We start from the raw sequence: 23,832 nt of genomic DNA, 5'->3' as shown, positions 1-23,832 counted from the left end.
TCTTTATTAGGGTAATAAAAATTGTCTTTGTCATAGGTGTATGATATCCCAGTACAGGTAGGTTTTAATACTCCAAAGCAACCTTTTCAAGTGTTAGCTTTTATCCTGTTTGCCTTGTCTTTTCATGCATCACACACACAGATAAATACAAACAGACAAGCTAAGGAAAACAAAATGCTTTCTAGCCCAGCCACTGCTAGAAACGGTTCCTTGAAAATGAGACAAATCATAATCTCCATACATAAGATAATTATTTGCTCAGGTAGGTCAGGGAAGACTTGGCCTAGGATGTTGTTTAATGTAAATGTAATGTAAAAGACTTTACAATTCAAATATTCCATCATTCACAAGACTTGCATATAGTCTGTGGCATAAACAGCATGGAAAATGAGCTTCTCTTGTACTAAGTATACTTTTATTTTTACTAATTTAAGAGAGTGGAATCTGAAATATGAGCACAAAGGAATCATCAATGGGTGTCACTCTGTGAGGTGGCCTCTCCAGTTGTCCCTCACCATAAACACGTGTGTCTGTGGAAGGAAGATAAAGGTCACATGCCCTCTGTGTCTGTGACGGGACAGCATGAGAGGTGTTTTCTTCTTCTAAAGAAAGTTCAGCCTGAAGTATAAAGCTGTTGTTCCTTATGCAATCCTTACCCAAATATGTGCATATTGCCACAGTAAGACCGAGGATCAGAACTTCACTTGGTGTTCAACTTCAGGGCTCATATCTAGTCCTGAGTGTTTTGACACTAATTTTGATATTATTTTCAAGAACTTTCAGTTCATGATTTTACAGATTTGGCATCACTTTATTTGGGGGTGGGGATTTAGGCATGATAGCTAGTGTTTTAGCCAGTTATGCCTTAATTAGTAATTAAGCATATGATGCACTTATGACACACTGTATGAAAGTACTATTTCCAGCATTACAAGCATTACAGCATTAAAAATCACTGTGCAACTTTAAATCCAGTTCATAAATTACTACAAGCACTTACTATACTATATAACACTTAGCTGAGGATCCTACATGCTTATAATGAAGCTGTTGAGAACCTGGAGTCTTGGCAGAGAAATCAAACCACAGTATTCACTCTCAAGGCAAAGACTGTGTGTAAATCTTGCTTTCAGGTTTAGTAGGAGTGTTTTTATGGAGACAGAAAAAAAAAAAAAGCAGGTGGGGGCAGTTCTTATATTTAGGAGCTCATTTATTTAATTGAAAAGTGGAGAGTATAACGGTGCCTGTAAGCATGGAATTAACCAAACTTAAAAGATGAAAACTGGAGGATGTTCCTTCTGGAGCATAACATGGCAGTCTTAGAAACACCAGTGTGGATACTGTAATGAAAGATAAACCTCATCCTACACAATGCATCTTACCACATTTCCCCTCTGAGGGACAGGCCCTTCAGCAATTTCCAGCTGTTCACTCCAAGCTGGAGAGGGTAGTTTTGCCTTGAAAGAAACCTTTCCATTCCAACACAGAAGTTTGCACTAGTGATTGAGTCTCAAAGATGCAATTTTTATGACTTTTCACCTCCTTTATGGTCATTACAGATAGGAAGTCCTAAACAACAGGCAAGCATTCAGTCTTGTTCATACAGTAAGAATAAGAAACTGAAAACCAGCAGACTACACCATGATGTCCACTGTTACAGAATCTATGTCGTACAAGGATCTTACCCTTGAAGTTTGTGAGCATTCATTCAGCTTTACAATGCCTTTATGTCTGTAATGACACCAATTTTGATCAATTTAGAAGAGTGAGATTGTATTAATTTTCAATATCCTCTCTAGATAGCTGAGTATACCAGATGAGATACTTCTGAAATCAGGCGTCACTTGTAAAAAAGCATATAAGCACTTACCTGCTGCTTCTTTTTGCAAAAGTCATGTCAGTTCAATCTTTCAGGCTAACAGAATAATCCCTGGGCACAGAATCACATCTGCTCTGTGGTGGTTTTTTTGGTTTTTTTTAATATTACTTTCTGTAATTGCAAGGCTGTCAGGGAACTTGTAGGCTTACAAAGGAAAGCCTGACAAGAAGTCACAATTAACATTTATTGTACCTGTTTGAATCTGATTCTCATGTGCATGAAGAGCTCTATATTTCTTCAATGTCTCTAAACAGTGTGAAGTGCCTGGTTTTTATTTTTAAGTGCCTGCAATAAATGATCACTCCAGGTTAGTAAAGAAACTAGTTCAAAGGAGCTTGTCCGATCTTTAGCAACACAATAATTTGCTCACAAGTCTGGCCTTTTCGATATAAAATTCACCCAGATTAAACATCACCTTAGAAAATCAGCACACAAAGCAATACACTGTTTCATACCTGAGCTTTCTGAGAGACCAGAGAATGAAGATCTTGCTTTAAAAGATACTTAATTTTAGTTCAAATGAGTTCTGCATCCAGACAGCTCCAGTCATCGTATTTGAAAGAGGAAAGCAATGGGAACAAGGAGCAATGAAGCACCTTGGTAAAACTCCAAGGTCTATTTCCATCACAAGAGCCAAACCTTTCAGTACTTATTCAGGCAAAACTCCCACATATTTCAACTGGATTTTCCTCTGTTGTGTATTTCGCTTTCTCAGTTAAAATACCTGTATTTCTTCAGCATGACAGAGAGAAAGTATTGTTTTCTAATATTACAACATATAAAATTAAGACAGCAAAGCTGTGAAAGCAAAAGCACAAATGAAAGAAGACCCTTTACTGTAGATCTATGTTTGGGCAGTGGTGGATTGACATGCATGGGATACATGTTCAATACTTTCCCAGAACAAAACACTTATTGAATGCATCTGCTGGGTACATAATGGCCTGGATGATATCTTCTGCAACACAGGTATTACTAGCCCAGAGTATACTTCAGCTCTGGGGTCAAGAAGTGTGACATGGCCACAGGCCAATGTCACATGGGGCTGAGATGGGGATTATACAGCAGTTTCCATAGAAAGGCAATGTAGGCACATGGGTCAGATACAGCCTGCACACCCTGTAGCAGGAACCCAGGCATAAAACTACGTCCTCCAGCAGTTATCTGTACGGCATATCCCAATCCTACACTTCTGCAGTGAGCTCAGCACTGGGGACAGTGGTTGCCTCAGGAGACAAACAAGCTACAGTACTTTTAACCTCTGGGTTCAAACACAACTCATCTCCACTTTGGTAATAAACATTTTCATCCCTTTCTCCGCAGCTATGCTCTTCAATAGTCAATGCCTCCCACATCCTTGTCCTTCCCCCCTCCTCTGATGTTCCTTGGAAGTAAGGCAGGGAACAAGACCCAAAACACAGGAATTTGATTTCCTCCTAATACTAAAATCAGGCATTTCACTCTGATAAGGCATGTTTAAGGCACCTTAAACTGTTCTTCTCCCCTATCCCCTTCTATTTCTGTATCTTCCTGCAAAGGGCAGTCAGCCAAGCATCTGGTGTTTATACACCGATGAAAGAATGTTGTGACTTGTATACTCCACCTTTTGGATAAGGACATATTGTAGGGTAGGTCCCAATAGCTACAGGAGGTTCAACCTGGAATAGCTGTGTCTGCAGCAGCGAGAGCTACAGTAAAATGAGTACTGCTGCTGAGGAAAGCAAGGGAGCCGGGCTTCTCTTCTAGCATCTTCCAGCACCTGAGCTGAAAGGCTGGAGCTGTGGCTGATGCTTTTTCTTCTCAAGCTAAATAAGGTTTCATCTTCAAGCAGACACCCTTTGGGAGTGCCCTCCTTTTCAAATTAAAACCTCCCTTTTTTAAAATTAGTAAAACAACAGTATTACTAATGCAACTGTATAAAAATACCAGGTGTGGAAAGCTGCATAATGTATGCTAATTACTTGAGCCTTCAATTTTTTCAATTATATCACGATGACCTATTAAAAATCATTTATTGACTGGGAAAAATACGGATAGTTGGTATTTTGGCTCTCACCAAGGTGCTGCTGCAGTCCTAATAACCAAAAGATACTTTGTATTCAAGGAATGAGCTGTTTAAATAGGAAACTAATTACGACATTAAAATGCCAAAGAAGAAAAGCTGTAAACTGAGTTTGTCACTCTGTAGTACAACCCAAGGGTAAAGTGAGTTTCTGGCATGATACAAGTTTCTCTTCGAAAAACTGAATGGCTTGTCTCAAAAGCAGTATTACCAATTGGACATTGTGCAGTCCCTTGTTTTATAAAAACATGCGCTGTGTTTGTGCTGGAATTCCTTGTCAGACTTTTTTTTTTTTTTAGCCATGGCAGGTTGATAAATGCAGATGCCTGCACCCTTCCAACCATTATTAAGCATGTCACATTAATTGCACAAAGTCATTTTGCTCTGCTCAGCAAGTCAGACTTCTATATATATCTTGGAAAAATAATGTAGGCATGTGGTCAGAAAACCAGCTGTCAGTCAGGCTCCTCTTTTACAATCAACACAACAGTTCACCCAAACCTGCATAGCTATGTGATGTAAGGCAGTTTCAGCTGCGCTGCATGCTGCAGAACATATCAAGATGTCCCCACAAAATCTCTGAGTAAATAAAAGTACTGCTCCTAAGCATCTTTCACAACTACAGCAACCGCTCAAGACTTCTTTCTGAAACCAGACACCACGTCAGGAACCAGGGCCAGGCTGTGAGTGTAGAAAAGTGCGTGATACAGCACAGCAGGGAGCAAAAAGGCAGAAAAACTGGGTTGAAAATCCCTGCAGTGCCAGCATCTTCATGGTACAGAACTGGAAAGAATGCAGAATGGCCAAAAAAAAGAGCATTTCCAGTTCATCTGCGGAGGTGACCAAAGGAACTATTGTGGAGACCTGCAGCAAAGCACAAATCCCTCGCCCCATGGGGAAGAATAGAAATGTCTTCTATTCTGCTCCTTCAAGAAGACTGGAGGAGGTAAATGCAAGGCTGGCAGAGAGATGGTACACTAGACTCGGAGACGAAGGGGTGCACATGAGCTGCTTCCCCTTTCACCCTGTTTCTTTACAGAGGGCACTGTGCCAAGCAAAGCATTCAAGGAAAACAAGGCTCTCCCCTGATGAGCTTATTTCAGCAAAACACAGCGGGAAATCTCCCTCAGCTTGCAGGGAGGGACCAAAACAACCTCACTCGATCAAGCTCAGTCTTCATCCCAGAAACGGGAACCGCTTCAAGACAACATGAGCCTCTACATCACACCTCAACCAAGAGACCAGTTAATTTCTTTGTGCGGAGAAAGGGGAGATCAAATGTGCTTTTCAGAACTCAGAAGCATGCATAGCCCTTCAAGAATGCCCACAGAAAAGTGCAGTCCTTCAGGTTAAGATGAAGAACTAGAGGTAAAGTAGCTCAGATCCTAGAATGAAATATTGAAAACCACTCTCAACAGTATGATCGCTGATCACTCATCACCTTTTCTTTCTCCAGGTGGGGGGGATTTAAGTTAATTGGAGGCATACCTGACAAAAGGCAATGTTGAGTTTAGTCAAGGGATGAAATAAACTTTTCTGAATACTGCTTGCATTTTGCTTCTATATTTTTCAAACTAACGTTTCTGTCTTGTGAATAAAAAAAAGCCGTGATTTGGTAGAGTTTAAACATTCTCTTTGCTATTCCTAGATAACAAACCAATAACAAAACCTAAGATGGGTTTCAGACACTAAAAATCAACGCTGGCAAAAAACCACACCTGTATACAAATATATATGTGGTGGTGGGAATCATATCTAGTCCATCTCCAGATGACTCTTAGAAGTGAAGTGCCTGTTTCCCTGTTTCCACTTGCATCACTTGTATCTGACTCCACTGAGAGTTTTACCACAGCTCTCAGTACAGAGAGGGGTCACGTTTGCCATAAGGGGCAAAGGGTGGAGTGGCCAGAAGGGGTTGGACAGGCTTTAAGTTTTGGGGGGCACGTTACTAACCACTTTAAATTAGTTAACTCCTCACCATCATGCCAGGAATGAGAGGAGAAAAGGTTAGAAGCAACACCCACTTCAGTTGTGACCTGACTTCTCCTGCATCCAGGGCTTGCGCTCAAAGCAACTCACTCGCCTGCCAAGGCCTGGCTATGCACACTCCACTGCACTGTCTTCCCTTCACCGCCTACTTAAGCTAAGGATTACACTGTATTAAGTCAACTGACTTGCAGTCCCCTATAGATAGCCTTAAGAGCTCAAGTCTCCCTATCTGCATTGAAAATGAGATCTGAGTCAAGAATGTTCCATCCATCTCCAAACTTCTACCAGGGAAAGGGAGGAACAGATGAGAGTACGGACCACCGCAGTCCAGCATCATCATCATCCACCCACCACAGGGATTTTTTACCTCCCAGTTGCCCAGAGTAAACTCTACCTCAGGACTTCAGTATTTCACTATATTGCTGATGATCTTTTCTCCTTCCTTATCTTTTTATCTGCAAAGGCAGGCATAAAGGCTTCAGCTGTCAGCAAGCTGAAGCTTTTGGCTTGGCTCCCAAAGGCTCATAACACTTCAGTGTACCCCTTCCATCTAAAGAGGATTAGCTAAGGTACATTGTTCACAAAAAGATGCTATCATCTAAGAGGTTACACTTACAGAGCCCCACAATCTGATTTTCACTCACATAATTATTAGAAGTCAACACACAAAAAAAGTATTACCAGGCCTTTTGTATTGGGGGTTTCACATGAAATGAAAACAGGACACATTCGGTGTTTTGCGTGCGTTTACGAAGACATCTCCAGAGGAAACTGTTTTCTACAAAGCTCTGAAATGAGACATCATTGTCTACTGAAATTAATATGCAGCAGACTTGGTTCACAATGGCATTTCTCCAGCATCAATAGTAAATGGTGAAAGAGGCTTGGGATTCTATTTTTAATGTCCTTTTCCTCCTGCTGGAAACCGCTGCCTATTCCATATAATTTGTGTATGAGGCAAGTCGTATTTGATCCCCTTCAGCAGTTAAAAAAACCCACTTGTTTCCAAATGTTCAAATGTTAAGATTAGATATTCTGTGTGGCTTCTACTTAGTGACCAGGTTATTAGCTATAGTTGTTGATTTTTACTTTTTTACAAAGCATTACTTCAGCCATGCAATTGAAGCACCTCACTGGAGCCTGCTCTGTGGAGGGGATGGCCGCAAAATAGTCAAACCACTTGTTCGCCTCAGCTGCAGTCCACACCCAGGCTCCAGAGCTGCAGCAGGGATTAGGGAGGAAGCAGGGAGGGAGTGGTGCCTTTTCCACTAGGAATTCCAATCAGACTTCTCCAAATTCGGAGTCTGCTCAGCTGGGCAGATCCAGTTGCTTTCCAGCAGCTGACTATACCAACGTAAAGTAGCTGAAAGCACTCCAGGCAGCAAAAGCATTTCTGTACCCTAATAGCCAAGCACTGCAGAATATGTAACATACTTAAATGAGGCAGGAAAGTACAATTATCCCCTTTGTAACAGAAACCAATGCCCATAGTTAATCTATGGCTAGTCAAGCTACTTCAGAGTAATAAAAAAAAAAGTTGCAAGCACATGCTATAAAGCCTAAAAGTGATTTAGTACTTCCCCAAATATAGCAATTTCTCCCTAGCAGAATCAAAGTGAAATCCATCATGCAGCTTGGTCATCCATGGAACACTGCTATAGAGTGATTTGCTCTGGGGATATTCCTTAATGTATCATTCTTTGTATGTCCACAGCCAATGTGATTTGTCCCATGCCTCCACAAAACAGAAAGAAGGCAGAGCCTTTTTATACGTGTCCTATTCAGAGAAGTCTCCTTCCATTACCTCTGCACCCACTCAGTGCAATACATAAACCCCAGCATCCACATCAGCTCAATCTATCATGCACACTTCCTCTGTCTGTTATCATCTGCCTGGTTTCTACCAAAATTGCATTGGTTTCTTCAGAGGAAAACCTGTGATATGTCTAAGCAATATTACCTCTGAGCAGTGATGGACCACAAGCTGCTCACTACTAACTAGGGACCAGATCTCAGGATTGCAATCAATAGTTCCATGGGAAAAAAATGCATTTGATGCTCTGCAAGGGCCAAAAAAACCAACTCCAAACCAAGTGTCAGCTACTATTTGGAAAGAATGAGTGGTAAAGAAGATGGCCATCATATAAATCCACAGTGTCCCTGTCTTGGATATTTTGAGCAGTCCTGGTCCTTCCTGCTATAAGGATGCAAGAAGATGGCTAAATGACCTGATAGAAGTTATGGAGACAGCTTCCATGCCATGACTGTCTGGGGTATATTCCAGGAAGGGCTTTAGAAGCATCATCTAAGCCTGATATGCCAAAGTTGAAACTGGTGAGGGATGTGAAGGACAGTAAGAGCATCTGTAGGTACATCAGCAGCAAAAGGACTAAGGAAATTGTGGTATTGCTGCTTAATGGGGCAGAGCACCTAGTGGCACAAGACACAGAAAAGACTAGATCGGTGCCCTTGCTACTGGCAAGGTGTGGTCTTGGGGCTCCCAGATCCCTATGGGTAGTAGCAAACCTTGACAGAAAAGGTGCTGCTCACACAAGAGGAGGACGAAGTTATGGACTAAGCCCATGGGATCAGATGGGAAGCGACCAAGCACACTGAGAGCTGGCCATTGTCACTGTGAGGCCACCATCTGTCATCTCTGAATGATCATGGTGTTCATGGGAAGTCTCTAAGGGCTGGAGGCAAGGAGGATCTGGAGTATGATCAAGGAGGACATGTCTTGATCAGCTTCACCTGAAACTCTGGGAGGTTCTTTCCAGACTCAGTAAGAGCAAGAAGGTGACTGGGTACAGCCAGCATGGATTTACCAGAAGCAAACTATGCTTGACCAGCCTGAGCACTTCTGTGATGAGAAGACAGGCTCTGTAGGCAAGAGGAGAGCAGCTGATGTTGCTTACTCGGACTTTAGCCTGTGACACACTTCCCTATAGCATCCTTATAATCAAGCAGGAGATAAGGACTGGACATGTGGGCTCGGCAGCACAACAAGGGAAAACCAGTGAAAGAGTGCACCTTCCAGAGCCAGTTTTCTTAGTATTACTCTATCTGAGGTAACAGGAAAGCTCTTAGCAAATAAACTTTGTCCTGAATTTGAAATTTTAATACATCAAAGTTGGCAGGTTTTGCTGCTGTGAGGGAAAGAGCCTCCAGATGCAGAAGTCTGCGTTCATCCCAGTTATTATTTTTAGATGCATACTGATGTCTATCTGAGCACGGCAATGTACCCTGCTTTCAGACCACACTGAAGTAGAGAGTACTTCACTCAGTCTTAGTATTTCAATTATACATCTGCCCACCACATTCTCTGTGAGTACCAGGACTCTCTGAGCTGATTTTTAATGATTTAGTTTAAGTCCACTGTTCTTACCAGCTATTACCTTGTAACAGACACATTAGGTCTTCCAAAATTTTGCTAAAAACATGTATCCATGTCTTCTTAAAGATCTTAAACACACATTTCCTGGCCCAAAACAAACCCTTGGCTTCAGTATCTTGCCTTTGAGAATTTATGTTGATGGTTTTAACAGCTTATTCTAACATTTAAGAAGTTCTCATGCTTCTAGATTATACATTTTAATTAAAAAGAAAAAGTATACTCTTTGCCAGGGTAGAATGACTTCTATGTAATTATTTATTATTTTAATTATTAAGGGATAATGTAAGAAAGATTCAGACCCATTTTCCTTTTTTCTTTCTACTTAGTCTCCTACAACCATGCTTGCAGCTCCATATAGTTAACGTACACAAAAACTCAATATCCCAAAGAGTAAGATTTTGTATGCTTTGCCCAACTTTGAAATTATTTTATCAACCTGCTTTCAATATTGACTAGCCAAAACACAAATTTTACTTTTGCTTTTAAAATCCCTAAAAAAGGCACGCTTGCAATGTATAGGCCTGGTCGTAGGCAGGGGAGGGAAAGAAATGACCCAAGAGGCAACGGAAGAATTTGTTGGGGCAGACGAGCCGGGCTTCGCGCAGGGCTGTGCAGGACCAGGGGGCTTCTTGCCCACGCTCAGGGCCCTGCTGCGTTCTGACCCTCCCAGCACCGCCAGCCAGTTCTGCCCTGGGTGCCCCCCAGGGTCTGGGCTTTGGGTAACACGGGGCTTTCAGTGACCTCAATTTATGCCGTGGTGGCCTCTGCCGCGGGCTGTGACAGTGAGGCCCTCCCTGCACCTCACTGCGAGCTGGCCTCCAGCTCCCACCCGGCCTGGCCTCCCCTCGCCTGCCAAGGGGCCCGGGGCGGCCAGGCCAGGCACTGCCTGTCCCCGTGTGCCTCGGCCAGCAGCAGCAGCAGCACCCAGCCACCGGCCGTCCCCCTTCCTGCACTCCCTCCCTGGCCCCCTGCCCAGATTAAACTTGATAAACCCTGGGCGGGCTGCCATGGGGCGTGCTGGCCAGGCCCAGCCTCGCAGGGCTTGGCGGTGGCGGGGGTTCGGTGGGGACCTCTCTGAGGGGCTTGGAGGAGGTGGTGGCAGCCGCTCTCCTCGCCGGCTGCAGCCATGGCCCGGTGCTGTGCTATGGCGGCTGTGCCCCGTGCTTGCTTGGGCAGCAGAGCGCTGGGCGGCCTGTGGCTGGGCAAGCGGGTGCGGGGGCACATGTGCACATGCAAATGCATGTATGCACGCGCATGTGCGTACATGTATGCTGGCGCACCTGTTGTGCGTCAGGGTGCATGCATGTATGTGCATACTACATGCATGTGCATGCCTGGGTATATGCATGTGTGCGGACACATATGCCCGTGTACATCCCCTGGCCCGTATGCCTGGGTATGTGCACATGTGTGTGCGTACGTGCGCGCATCCGTACAGTCGTGTATGTGCGCGCAGGCGCGCGCTCCCGGCGGCCCCGCGCGCCCCTAGAACGGCCGCGCGCCTTCACACCCCCAGCCCCAGCCCGTGCAGGAGCCCTCCCCCCCCCCCGGCAGCCTCCGCATGCTCAAACGCGGGCTCCGCCCCGTCCGCGCGTCACCACCCCGCGCACTGGGTTGCCCGCCGCTCCTTAGGGAGGGAAGCCCCGCCCCCATCCCATCGCCCTAATTGCCCTCTTCCAACATGGCGGCTCCCACCTCACGCGTGCAGGCACGCAGGCGCCGCCTCGGCCCCCTTCCGCCGGGCGCCGCGAGTGAAAAAGACAGGAAGGAACCGGTCCGGGAACTCTATGGTTTTCGCGCGGTGGGTAGCGTGGCGCAGCCGCCTCGTCCGCCCGCCCCCGCCCGCGGTGCACGCCGGGACACAGTGGGTCCTCCTTCCTGCCGCCCCACCCCCGCCCGCTGCGAGTCCTCCGAGCTTGCGCCGCGCCGATATCCGCGTTGCTCCCAAGATGGTGGCGCGGGGCTCGGGCTGAGAGCGAGTGAGTCCGCGAGAGGAGGCGCACCCGCGGGCCCGGCCTGCCCTCCGCCCCTGCGCGCCGCCCGCCTCGCCAGGCCTCTTGCCTCTCCCTTCCCCGCCCCTCCAGGCCGCGGCCCCGTCTCCTCCGCCCCGGGGCCCCGACGGCTCCGCTGGCGGCGGCAGCAGCAGCAGCAGCGGCGGCGCCTCCTCGCCTGCGGCGCGGCCCCCGCATGAGCCCGGGCGGCGGCGGGAGTGACTGGGAGCAGCAGGCCGTGGCGCCCAGGTCGGTAGGCGCTGCGCAGCGCCCGGCCCGAGGGAGGGCCGGGAGGGGGGATGGCGCCCGTCTCACGCCGGCCCTGAAGGGGAGGGAGCCGGGAGGTGGCCCTGCCCGCTTTCCTCCGCCGGGTGATCCCCCGGCTGGGGTGGGGAAGGCGGGCGGGAGGCTCCGGCGGCAGGGGTGCGTGGCCTCGGCGGCCCTCCCTCTCCTCCCCGTGAGGCACATGGCTGCGGGGCCGCCCCGCGCCTCCCCGTAAGCGGGAAGGCCGGGTGGCTCCGGGCTCTGCCCGCCCCTCGGGGGGACCGGGCTCGCTGGGCGACCTTGGGTGAACCCAGCCCGCCCCGGCCTCAGTTTCCCGTCTCGCCCGAGGGCGCAGCGGCGGTGCCCGCTCCGCGGGACTGCTGCGGGCACGGGGCACCGCGGTGCCTTCGGCATGGCCGGCTGTGGCAGTCGGGGAGGTACGGGTATGTGAAGCACTGCGAGGGTGTGTAACTAGTGCGCAAGGCCTGCTTAACAAAGTATGTTCACTTGTTCGTGTTTCTGAAGAGTTGGATCTGCTAACTCGTGAACTGGCGGCTTTGCTGGTAAATGTGACCTGGCGCTCCTGACTGCGCGGCTTCCTGGGTTTCAGTTTTAACCTGTACCTGCAGTGTTTCTGTGAAAGGAACTCTATGGGTTGTTGTGGTTCAGTCGATTTGTAAGTCGATGTCTAACATGACGTGATGTGGTCATTCAGAAGTTACTACTGCTTGGGAAACAAAACATATTCCACAGCTCTCCTCTAAGTGGCAAGAACCTGTAATCTATAGACTTGTAGTTACACTTTTTTTTTTTCTTCTTTCTTTCTTCAGCTAATGGAAATAGTTGTTTGTTTCCTTCTTCGTAACTGATGTTCTAATTCTGGGACAAAGCCTGTGACTTACACATCACTTCAGGGATGGTCCCTCTGTGTCTGTATGGAAACTTCCCTGCCTCAGTAGGAGTCAGTGCAAACCTGAGGCTCTGTGAGAATCAGCTTGTCAAATTACTTTTACCATGCCTCTCTACTGAAAAGTTCCTCAGTGAGGAATTGTACCTGATTTTAGCTTTGATTTCCAATGAAGTAAGACCTAAGTGATTGTATTGTCAGTTTATAATTTTTTTTGACTGGTTTGAAAGGGAGAGGTCTAAAAGACAAGATCAAGTTCCTAATTCATGCAGATAGCATCCAGTTAGAGATTCCCTGCTAAGGGAGAAGCTACACTCTTTAAGTTTAACTGCATTGTTAGACATTTATGACTGGGTGGGAGAATAATGGATGTGGTGAGGTTCCTCTTGATAAGAATGAAAACTGCTGGAAAATGGACTTTATGGTTCTCACAAACTGCTTGGTTTGGATGGTGGCACAATACCCTGTGCCCTTTCATCTTGGAAACAGTTGAAGGTGCTTTTTTTCCAAAAGCTGAAAATAACTGTGAAATTCAGAGTTTAACTAGCGCATTGAATTGAAAACATGAAATGTGCATTACCAGATTGCTATGGATATTTGATAGTTTTCCTCACATACATTTGTCTTCTAAAACAGATGCAGTTTGCAGTGGTTATGACTTGTCTTCATAACAATAATGTTCTGTCAATTCAATACAGGCAAACCTTGGAAGAAAAGCTAGACCACTGCTTAGGTTTACAGGGCTAAAAAGTGCCTTTAACTGAAATTATTTCTGCACAATATTACAGCTACTTCATGTCTCTTTTATGAATGCCTTCCATTCCACTCTAAGTGTTTGCTGTTTAATGTAGCATCTTTCATACTGGAATTAACAAGTTATTTTTCTGTTTACTGGAGTTGTTTGCTATTTCTCTCACTGGAGTATCCTGCGTATCTCCCAAGAATTTAGAAATAAAAGCACCAAGCTACTAGATGGCACAATAAATGCTTTGATTTGTTTGCGGTTTTTTAGGGGTATGGCTGTGTGACAAAAAAAAAAAAAAAAAAAAAAAAACCAACAAAAAAAAAACAAACGCAACCCAAACCAAACAAAAAACCCCAACAACAAATGAAAAAATGTCCTGAAGGAAAGGCAGGTTTGAAAAACCAGAGGTGGTTAACTTTTTCACAGCAGTGTGTTTCAAAGCCTAGATCTCTCAGTCCAGGTCCTCTTCAGGACTCTTAACATTGTGTGGGTTTGATCCCCTTTTTAACAGGAAATAAAAGTTTTAGTCTTTTTTTTTTTTTTTAATTACTGCCGCTGCTTAAAGACATATGCAAATGGTATGTCTTTTGTGAATCGAATTTAAAACTGTGTGTATATGTTAAAAACATCTAGGGATGTTCTCAGCTTGTTAAAAGTCCCTGTTAGAGCAACTTGAGATTGTCTGTGTTGTAATCCACTTGAGAAAATAAACAGGTTTGGGTTTTTTTTTTTTTATTTAACTTCACTTTTTGTAGGAGAAAACTTGCTTTGGAAATATGAAATATGTACCTCAGTATAAAATCATACTTACTTCATTATCAATCTGTGCTTTAATCTGTTCTTCACTAGCTCTTTATGAATTCAGAGGTTCTGCTTAACCAAACCCATAACTGGGGCGGGGGGAGAGGAATATCTTTGAGTCAAGTTTTAGTAGTCATAAACATGTTTAATTGTGAACATGTTTAAGCATATAATATTTTTTATAAACAATAATTAGTGTAGTATATGATATGACAGCTATCATGCAATGAATTTAGTGTTTACTTTTTTGTAAATTTGCATCATCTTAGTTTTTGCTATGCAGGAATGTTATGTTAATTATTATTTCCCCTCTCCCCAGCTACTTTTGCTTTCAGTTTACTAACTGAATGTCCAGAGAGAACTCATCTTTGTTTTTTAAATGCAGGAAATGTCTTTCTCCCTCCCCACACCAGTGTATTTGTACACTGGAAGATAAAAGCCACTAACTCTTAAAAATAGAATGTGCAATTGAAGGACAAGGAGAGAAAATTCCTAAAGTATGTAGGCATATATCTCATTTCCAGTATCAATCTTTGTTTCTGGTACTGTGGGCCAGGTTTTTGCTTCACTTTAGTAAATGAATTGATATTGATTTTTAAACAAAGAAAGTATGTTTTACACATTTTCCTGAAGTAACCAGTATACTTAAGGTAGCTATGAGTTTTATCGAAAAGAGGTTTTGAAAGGGTTTCTGTCATTAATCAAATTCTGATTTGTACATGGAAGGAGAGGGGTAATACATTTGCTATCAGTTTGTAACATTTAGAATAGAATATTAACTTATTTTAGAAAATAAACTCCTCCCCACCCCTGGAGAGTGTTGTAAGCTTTGCAAAATAGTTGGTTCCCAGAGACGCAGCAATAAGCAAATTGCATGATTGAAGTGACTTTTGTCACCTTAAATACTTTGACCTTAACATTTACTGCATTAACTTCCTGTATTTATAAGCAGTGCCTGTCAGCCTCGGAAGGCTGTATTGCTCATGAATAAAAGTTTGGAAAAAAGCTGGTTCATATGAGTAGTACTGTGTGTAATGTAGCTGGTTCATTAGCAGAAAGCAAATACAGTGTAAAGGTAATAATTTGTAATGAAGCAACACTTCAGTAGCTATACCAGCTGGTGACATGTTTCTTCAGGAAAATAACCTCATAGGAGAAATATAAAATAGATAAAATCAAATAAAGTTGAGATCCAGAAACGTGTGAGCAAACAGCGCTTTAAATTGCTGTTTTTAAATAGCTCCACCTTCTTGTGGCTAGGACTGGCATAATTTATTGACAGAAAAACTTTTGGGTCGCAAGCTTACATTATAAATTAAATATTACTATAGTGTTCTGTCTCACAGAACTCTCATATTCTCTCTTACAAACAAATCTCTTAAAGGAAGCATTAACTACTTCTAATAGGTTGAGCTTGCTTTCCTGTATTATGCAAACTGAGGAATGGAGGAGGGGGGTGGAAGTCAGTCTTTACAGATCCTTTTTCTGTTACCATCCTGCATGGTTCTTTACCCATGTTTTACAGAGTGGTGAAGAATTAGGAGAAGCTGCAGTTGTTCAGCTGAGTGGAACTAAATGGGTGGCTTCCCTCTGGACCCTCACTTCACTGTCTTCGGTAAGAGGGGTGACCTTTTGAAGCAACTTGCATTTCCTTAGAACAGGGGTATGTGTGTGTTAAGAGAAGCTTCTAGTTAGCAAAGCAGAGGATTGGACTTTTTCTTTTCTGGATTTTTTTTTATTATTCTGCTGGCTTGGAAAGGATATTCACAGTATGTGGCTGATCATAACTTTGGATCAAAAAGCATTATTATTTGCATCCATCCAAATAGCTTTAAAAACATGCTCTGTCTTCATATACTTTACCTTTGGAAATCATGCTTATGTCATATGTCAACAGTGGAACTGTCCCAGAGGTGCATTACAGTGGTGATGGTTTAGCCCAAACTCAAACTGATCTACCAGCTGGCTGCTTGATATGGACGGTACTACTTTTTGTTTTTTCATAGAATCATGGAATAGCATGGGTTGGAAGGGACCATTGAAGGTCATCTATTCCAACCCCCCTGCAGTGAGCAGGAGCATCTTCAACTAGATCAGGTTGATCCAGAGCCTTGTCCAACTTGACCTTGAGTGTTTCCAGGCCTGGGGCATCTACCGCTTCTCTGGACAGCCTGTTACAGTGTTTTGCCACCCTCATTGTAAGAAATTTCTTTGTTATGTCTAGTCTAAATCTACCCTTTTTTAGTTTAAAACCATTACCCCTTGTCCTGTTGCAACAGGCCCTGCTATAAAGTTTATCCCCATCTTTCTCTGTTCCCCCTTTAAATACTGAAAGGCTGCAATCAGGTCTCCCCAGAGCCTTCTCCAGGCTGAATAACCCCAACTGTCTCAGCCTTTCCTTGCAGGAGAGGTGGTCCATCCCTCTCATAGTTTTTGTGGCCCTCCTTGACCTGCTCCAACAAGTCCATCCATGTCTTTCCAGTGCCGGGAGCCCCACAGCTGGATGCAGCACTCCTGGTGGGGTCTCACCAGAGCAGAGCAGAGGGGCAGAATCACCTCCCTCAACCTGCTGGCCACACTGCTTTTGATGCAGCCCAGTATATATATGGTTGGGCTTCTGCGCTGTGAGTGCACATTGTTGTCTCGTGTCCAGTTTTTCACCCACCAGTACCCCCAAGTCTTTCTCTGCAGGGCTGCTCTCAATCCCTTCATTGCCCAGCCTGTATAGATACTGGGGGTTGCCCTGACCCAGGTGCAGGACCTTGCACTTGGCCTTGTTGAACCTCATGAGGTTCACATGGGCCCACTTCTCGACCTTGTGCAGGTCCCTTTGGATGGCATCCTGTCCCTCAGCCATGTCAACCACAGCAGAAGATACTGAACATTACTGGTCCTAATACAGACCCCTGAGGGACACCACTTGTCACCGATTTCCATCTGCACATTGAGCTGTTAACCACTACCCTCTGAATGCAACCATCCAACCAATTCCTCATCCACTGAATAGCCCACCCATCAAATCCCCATCTCTCCAATTTAGAGAGAAGGATATTGTGTGTGACTGTGTCAAAAGCCTTACAAAAGTCCAGGTAGATTACATCTCTGGCTTTTCCCTTGTCCATTTATGTAGTCACTCCATTGTAAAAGGCCACAAAGTTGGTCAAGCAAGACTAGCCCTTGGTGAAGCCATGCTGGATGTCTTGAATCACCTCCCTGTCCTCCATGTGCAATACTTGTATGACATAATTTCAAAGCTGTGACCTAAGTAAGACAAAACTAAAGTGTACCAAAACCTGTAAGGTACATTGTCTCAGTTTGAAACCCAGTTGGTCTTGCTGGGCCTCGCATCAGCCAGTGGGATCACAAGCAGAAAACTGTGGAACCTGTATTTGGGTTTGGTAGTTGTTGCATAATTTGTTGGCAGGGATTAGTCCACATCATCTGCTTTTCACTCTGGTGTCCTGTGGGGACTGTGGCAGGACTTCTGCTGTCTTGACCAACCTAGATTTTCAGGAGCGAAGCTAGTTCTTTGTCTTTCCTTCATAGAAGAGACCACACTTCTGCTCCCTTTGGTGGACCCCTTTTTGGACTTGTTGATAATCATTACACCAAAGAAATCGGTGAAATCAGGAGATTAGAATGACAAATAAACACCTCCTCTCCCTTACCTTAAGGAGCTGTGTGCAGGGGAGCCTCAAGAGCTATCTAACATGTTGCCAAGCTTGCACGGTGCTGAGGGATGCCAGACTTGTCCAGGCAGCCAGGCTCTGGCACTGCTTGTGTGCTCCTGCTCTGGTATGCTCTGGGACCCAGGTTGCAGCAGCTGCGGTTCAGCAGGCTTGGGGTGTTAGAGGGTGGTGGTGTGACTCTTAAAGCAGCTGAACTTCTAAAATGGGCTGCAGGTCAAAATATTTCAGGAAATGCTGTCATAGTTGTAGATGAGTTTTTTTCTTTTGCATTATGGTTATTCATGTGTTTGAGCTGATTACTTCAATGCCTAAAATATTTTGATTTTAAAGTATCATGTTTTTTGTTATCTTAAAAGAGTTCAAAAACTCTTATAAAGCTAGATAATACTGAGGAGGTCTATCGCTACTTCCAATATGTTTTCATCTTTTATTTGTATAGCCTTATATTCAGATAATGATTCAGACAATGATTTTTGTTTGGAATTGTGGTTTAGTATGTGTATATAGTCTATGTTATTTTTAGAAAGTCCAAGGTATACTAGCATCTAGGTGTGTTTCAGCTGTTGTAGCAAAACTTAGTCTGTTGTGGACCATAGAAATACATACTTATAGTCCACACAACCTGCAAGTCCCATCAGAGGTCAAGGGCACAGGAGGATGCTTCACTTTCACAGAAAATAGTGGTGTTTCTTGGTGGCATTGGTTGAGCCCTTTACATTGTAAGGTGATGATAAATATTCCATTTGCATGGTTCCTATGACCTGAATATCTTATTGAAAGAAGGCTGTTTGTGAATAGTTGTTGTTTATTTGGCTAATGTTGTTAGATAAAAATGTCAGTTGTGGAAGAAAATTATTCTCATTTGAAAGTATGTTAACAATCTATTTTCTGCTCCTGTGTTGTGACAGTTCTTGGAAAAAAAAAAAGTGGGAAACATTGTTTAAGCACCTGATAGGGGTGATTTCATGATGCCTTTCATCAAGCCAGACATAAGAGTTGCAGAGTATTTTCTGTGATCTATAATTAATTTCTTTAATATTTCGCAGTTTTGTTTGCTGCCGTTTTGTTAATTCAGTGGCTTACCATCTTTGCTAACATCATTGTGTGCCTTGAAGTCTCTTCCTTGTTGAAAATGTATGACACTGTTGTAAACAAGCAGCTCTTGACTCTGGTCATGTGGCAGATCAAGATTTCTTTAGGTTGAGTGGAAGCAATAGTGTTAGCCATGCTTTTAGTCATATTTGCCATTTGCATTTTTTTTAGGCAGATGTGGCTTAATGCTAATAAGTATACTAAAGGTGAATGTGAAAGCACATCTGACTTCATGAAATTATTTTCATTCCTTTTAGACATGCATTACAAATTTTTGTATTGCATGCTGGTGGTTGTGTAGCCTTTGAGCAAATTTTTTTAGTAGACTGCAGAACTCCTGCTCTGCCTTGGTGGTAGCTGTTGGGGGAGGACTGAGTAAAGAGAACTGGAAGTCTGGGAGCCTCAGTTCTGTGCTGTTGGGATTTCTTGCTTTTCTGCTGTTAGGTACATGTTATCAAGCGAGACCCTTGTCTCCATCTCCTCCAACTATGGTCTTGTTTCTTCTGTAAATTGTACTGTCTTAAACTGCATAGCTTCAGTTATGTTGAGAACCTTTGTTTTCACTTCTCCTATTGCTGGGCAGTAGTCTTAAGATCCCAGATGGATGTGTTTGTTTGATAGATACTTTTTCATGCTGTACTTTGTGTTCTGCTCGTACTCTGTGCATAGTGAATGCTGGAGCTTTTGCACCTTAGGAGAGAGTGAGTGAATTTCATAGAGATGACATTGCTCTATGTGTGTACATGAACAAATATATATGTTGGAGTTTAAGCTAGAAGCTCTGTGATACAAGCTGTGAAATTGGTCACATTGCCAGAATACTTTCAACTGAGTTTGCCTAATGGCATCATTGTGAATGAAGAATTATTCTTTAGTAGAATATAAGGTAGATATTCTGTATTTCTGTTGTTGGTGTGGAGTAGAAGTGCCACCTCCACATAGGAAAATCAGTTACTGTCTCATTGTTCAGATAAACTTATTCTTTTTCTTCTTCTGAATGGTAGTAAAGCTTTATTAACACAGTTGCATAACATTAACTCATTAATCCTAATTGTACATAAATCCACATAATTACCATAATTGTTTGTTGAAATAGCAATCTTGTTTCATGAAACAGGTAGGGTGCCCTAATTAACTTTTTTCTTTAAATAAAAAAAATTGTGTACGGACTGCTAGTGCTTTAGAGCTTTACTGGCATGACTGATGACTGTCAGTCCAGGATCACCGCATTTCACATCCCTGATAAAGAATTGGGCCTTTGGTATTGGATGGGTTCTCTGTGGTTTGACATCTTTTAAGAAAAACCTGAATGTACTCTTAAGGTAACCAAATCAGGGTTTCCTTGATGGGAACTTTGATCTATATTGGAGATAAGCCTAAATCAGCTGTTTGCTCTTAATAGAGTTTTAGAACCAAGAAACTTAAGTATTAAATCTTCACAGTACTGGAAATGTGGTAGTCTGTACAAATGAGTAACTCTTTGGAAAGTAATTACTAGATTTCTTTAGTTATATGCCTATATGCCCATTTGTCACTTTTTCCCCATGAAATTTATTGTGCTTTTACGTATTTGTTGAAAACATTTTGAAGTCAGTTTTAGTTGTGTGTCTCTTGTTAATTATGGCTTTCCTGAAAATGAACAATTTCTAGAAAAAACTTACCAAACTCTAGCAATTTTGTGCAGCCAGGACAAAGATGTAAAGATGTGGTTCTGTCTGTGACTTCTTTTCAGTGTTGGGTGTGGGTTTTTTCTAATTATAAATACAAATTCTTAAAAAAAAAAAAAAGGGGTGGGAGGTGGGGAGGGGAAGGAGAAACCTTGCCAAAATCTTCAAGATAAAGGAAATGGACATTTGTAAGGAACTGGATGAATGGAATTGTAAAACTATTGCATCGCTACAGAGGAAAGAATAAGGAACATTGTGTGTATGGACTTGCTGCTTTCGTAGTTTCCCTGACATACTAAGTATTTTCTGATGTGGTTTTTATGGGAAGTATGACTTAATTTGGGAAGTCATGTGGTTTAGTTTTAGGTAGTCCTGCGAGGAGCAGGGCGTTGCAGTCGGTGATCCTTATGGGTGCCTTCCAACTTGAGATATTCTGTGATTAAGTATGTTTCCTTTAGTTGCAAACTTGTGACTAGTTGGATGGCCATTCTTGATTGTATTGTTTTGAAGATGTATTGAGCTTCAGATTGGTATGGAGTGTAGTGCAAAAACTGAAATGTAATGTTTTGCATTATAGGTACAAGAACTGTAGAAGTCCATTTTAGAATTTGAAAGGACAAGTTTCTGAAGCTCTGGAAAGATATGGTATGTTTATGTTTTCACTTATATTGTGTGTATGCTAATAATTATACTTTTGTTCCCTGATTTAAAAAAAAAAAAAAATTGAAAATAAATCCAGGAAGAGAAGAAACACACGTTCATTTTCCCCCATTTCTTTTGACTGTGGTCTTTTACTTAGGCATAGTTGTCTAGAAAACTGAGTTATTTAATTTCTTTTTCTCATAGTGAAAATAAATACTGATGATACACCATTGATGAATTCCCTTTTAATTTGTTTTACAGTTGCAAACAAACTCAGTTTCACCATCCATCTATTTCTTCATGGATTACATAAGAATTGGTGCTCTTTCTGAAAGTTTGGGGCGGTGGGCATATATGCTTATATATGCTTATAAATATGCTACTGAGCATATTTATAGTGAGGCTCATACAGTTTTTAGGTATGACTTGAAAAGTAAGTTCAGAGCTACTAGAAGACTTAAGCAAACATCAGTGTAAGTCAAACTTGCAAATTGGAATCTTAGGAAATACAGAAGTGGAACCTTCATTACCAGTGCCAACATGAGCATGTGGTATCTCTTTTTGTCTAGGCTCTTAAATGTCCAGCCAGCTTAAAAGTATGTACATGTATTACAGCAAGGTTGGAACCTTAACTTGTAGTTATTTTAATTTCTGTTTTCTAAGTTTATTCTGCTATAGTCCTGTGGAGAGATACGTGGTAGTATGGAACAGCTGCACCACTCTAATGTTGCTTAAGTTCTGTGGTTCTGCAACTTGTTACACAGAGAATTTTTGAAACTTTATGCATTGCTGCATTCAGGAAAAAAATATGTATAAGTACATTTTTCAACCATATTAAATAGGTCTGTTAATGCATATATAAAATTGTATGTAGTTCAACAACTGCTTCTAAGCTATGTGTGTACTTTCTTGTTTAAACACTTAAAATGTGGGGAAGAACTCATAACTGCAGAAAAAGAATTTTATATGCTGTAGGTTTATGTCTAGATTTTTCTTTTGAAGATACTTAACATATTTGAAGTTTTGAAATCTCAACCTTGCATAAGGCTGTCTTTTTTTTTCTTGGTTAAGTTCTGTTTTGTAGGAAGCTATAGACAGGAGATAAAATGACTGATTCTAAGCTGAAACATTAAATATAGTGTGTGCTAATTAAAAACTGTAAATCTCTTGAAGATATAGTGTTACGTTATCACAATCCAGATGTTCCTGAGAGAATTGTATAGATTGGTCCTTTACTCTAGCAGGCATCTGGCAGGTAGCGTATATTCAATTTTGTACCCACAGCACCACTGGGACCACCCACCTGCTTCTTGCTCTTCAGTGTCAATACCAGTTGTGTATATGATGGCTCTTCAAACTGAAGCCATTATTTCTGCTGGCTGCTTTTTTTTTTTTAATGTTTAACCACTTCCCACTGTATGCATAATCTTTGTAAGGGTATGCACTTCATAAATTGACAAAGAATTCCCCTCTAATCCCCCACAACTTGTGAGTAATAAATACTAATGGAACATCAGAAAAGCTGAATGTTATGCTACAGGATTGCATGATCGCTTGGTCTTAATATAAACTGCATATAAACAAATGCTGAAGAACTTGGTGAACAGCAATATACTTTACGTGGAAGGCTGCATGAAAGATGGGTGGCAAAAGAAAGCAAATAACAAAGCATAAGTAAAAAGATGGATGGAATAAAAGTTTAAATATTAAAGCTGAAGTGAAGCTGTAAAACTTACCTGTTTGGAAAATAACTTGATACCTAGCCAGTAAAAGGAGAGCTACTAAAGGAAATTTAAATAGATGATTGGATTTCACTCCAGATGTAGGAGGGGCTTTCCATTCATAACTGCACATCGCTTTGGAGGGAGCCTAAAGTAGCAGGCATGACTGAGATAGAAACAAGTGGTTCAGCTGGAAAAAATAAGGAGTATGTGTAGTGGAAGAAAAATGAGTTGTGGTTAAAGGGAAAAATGCAGAAGCTAAAGATAATTTCAGGCTTTCCCCTTTTTACAAAGGTGAAGAAAGTACCTCTATGATCTGCTGAAATATCAAACTGAAAACAAATGTTGAAGGAAAAAAAATCTGTGTTCAGAGTTGTGGGGGCAGTTGTAGAAAATGAGAATTACACATTGGCCTTTAGCTTTGGGGTGAGGGGAGAGAATGGGAGTGAACAGTAGACCTTTTTCTCTTGCTTTGATTTGTGAAATATTAACATCAATGCAAATTGATACGTTGTATCAAAAAGTATACGGATATTATAGGGTGAAGCTTTTAAAATCTGTAGTTGATCTCTTTATATTCCAATGCACTATAGTCTACCTTTATTAAAGTCAGTAACTTGTGTTTTTACTGGAGTATGAATTCTAGAATGGCATCAGCTTTGATTTGAAGATATAAGCAAATTCAGATCCCCACCCCAGATAACTGACTCAAGTGTTAATTGATCTCACTACCCTGCATGTTTTTGTTCCTACTCTAATTTGTATTGGTCAGCCTTCAGTTTCTAGTCATGTGAGGGTTTCATATGCTTGCTTTTAATTGGAAGATCTTTTTTATGTATTTCTGTGCTATGAGAGGACTTAGTTTCTTCCCATATCCATATTGATTAGCTTGAATAACTTGGAACTGTTTCCGTTATCTAGTCACAAGGCACTCTCTATCTTCATGCTGTCTTTGTGGCTCTTTTCTGCTACTTCTGGAACATTTTTGA

At 42.5% G+C, this 23,832-nt stretch overlaps 1 protein-coding gene across 12 annotated transcripts in view; it reads left to right on the top strand.

Annotated features, from left to right (window-relative positions):
• The first annotated feature begins 11,041 nt into the window (after window positions 1–11,041).
• UBE3A (ubiquitin protein ligase E3A) overlaps window positions 11,042–23,832 on the top strand; it is a 54,431-nt gene continuing 41,640 nt past the window's right edge. For 6 of the 12 annotated variants that reach the window (XM_056327349.1, XM_056327342.1, XM_056327346.1 and 3 more), the window contains exons 1-2: window positions 11,434–11,564; window positions 21,058–21,125. The gene's annotated coding sequence lies outside the window, so the exon portion shown is untranslated. Of the gene's footprint in view, window positions 11,126–11,433; window positions 11,565–15,557; window positions 15,648–21,057; window positions 21,126–23,832 lie in introns of those variants that run through there. The other 6 variants (XM_056327350.1, XM_056327343.1, XM_056327339.1 and 3 more) reach the window with 2 other exon arrangements.

The sequence above is a fragment of the Falco biarmicus genome, chromosome 2, assembly GCF_023638135.1.
Source record: "Falco biarmicus isolate bFalBia1 chromosome 2, bFalBia1.pri, whole genome shotgun sequence".
Lineage (NCBI taxonomy): Eukaryota > Metazoa > Chordata > Aves > Falconiformes > Falconidae > Falco > Falco biarmicus.
Note: the sequence above shows the minus strand (reverse complement) of the source record. Positions and strands in the feature narration are given on the sequence as shown.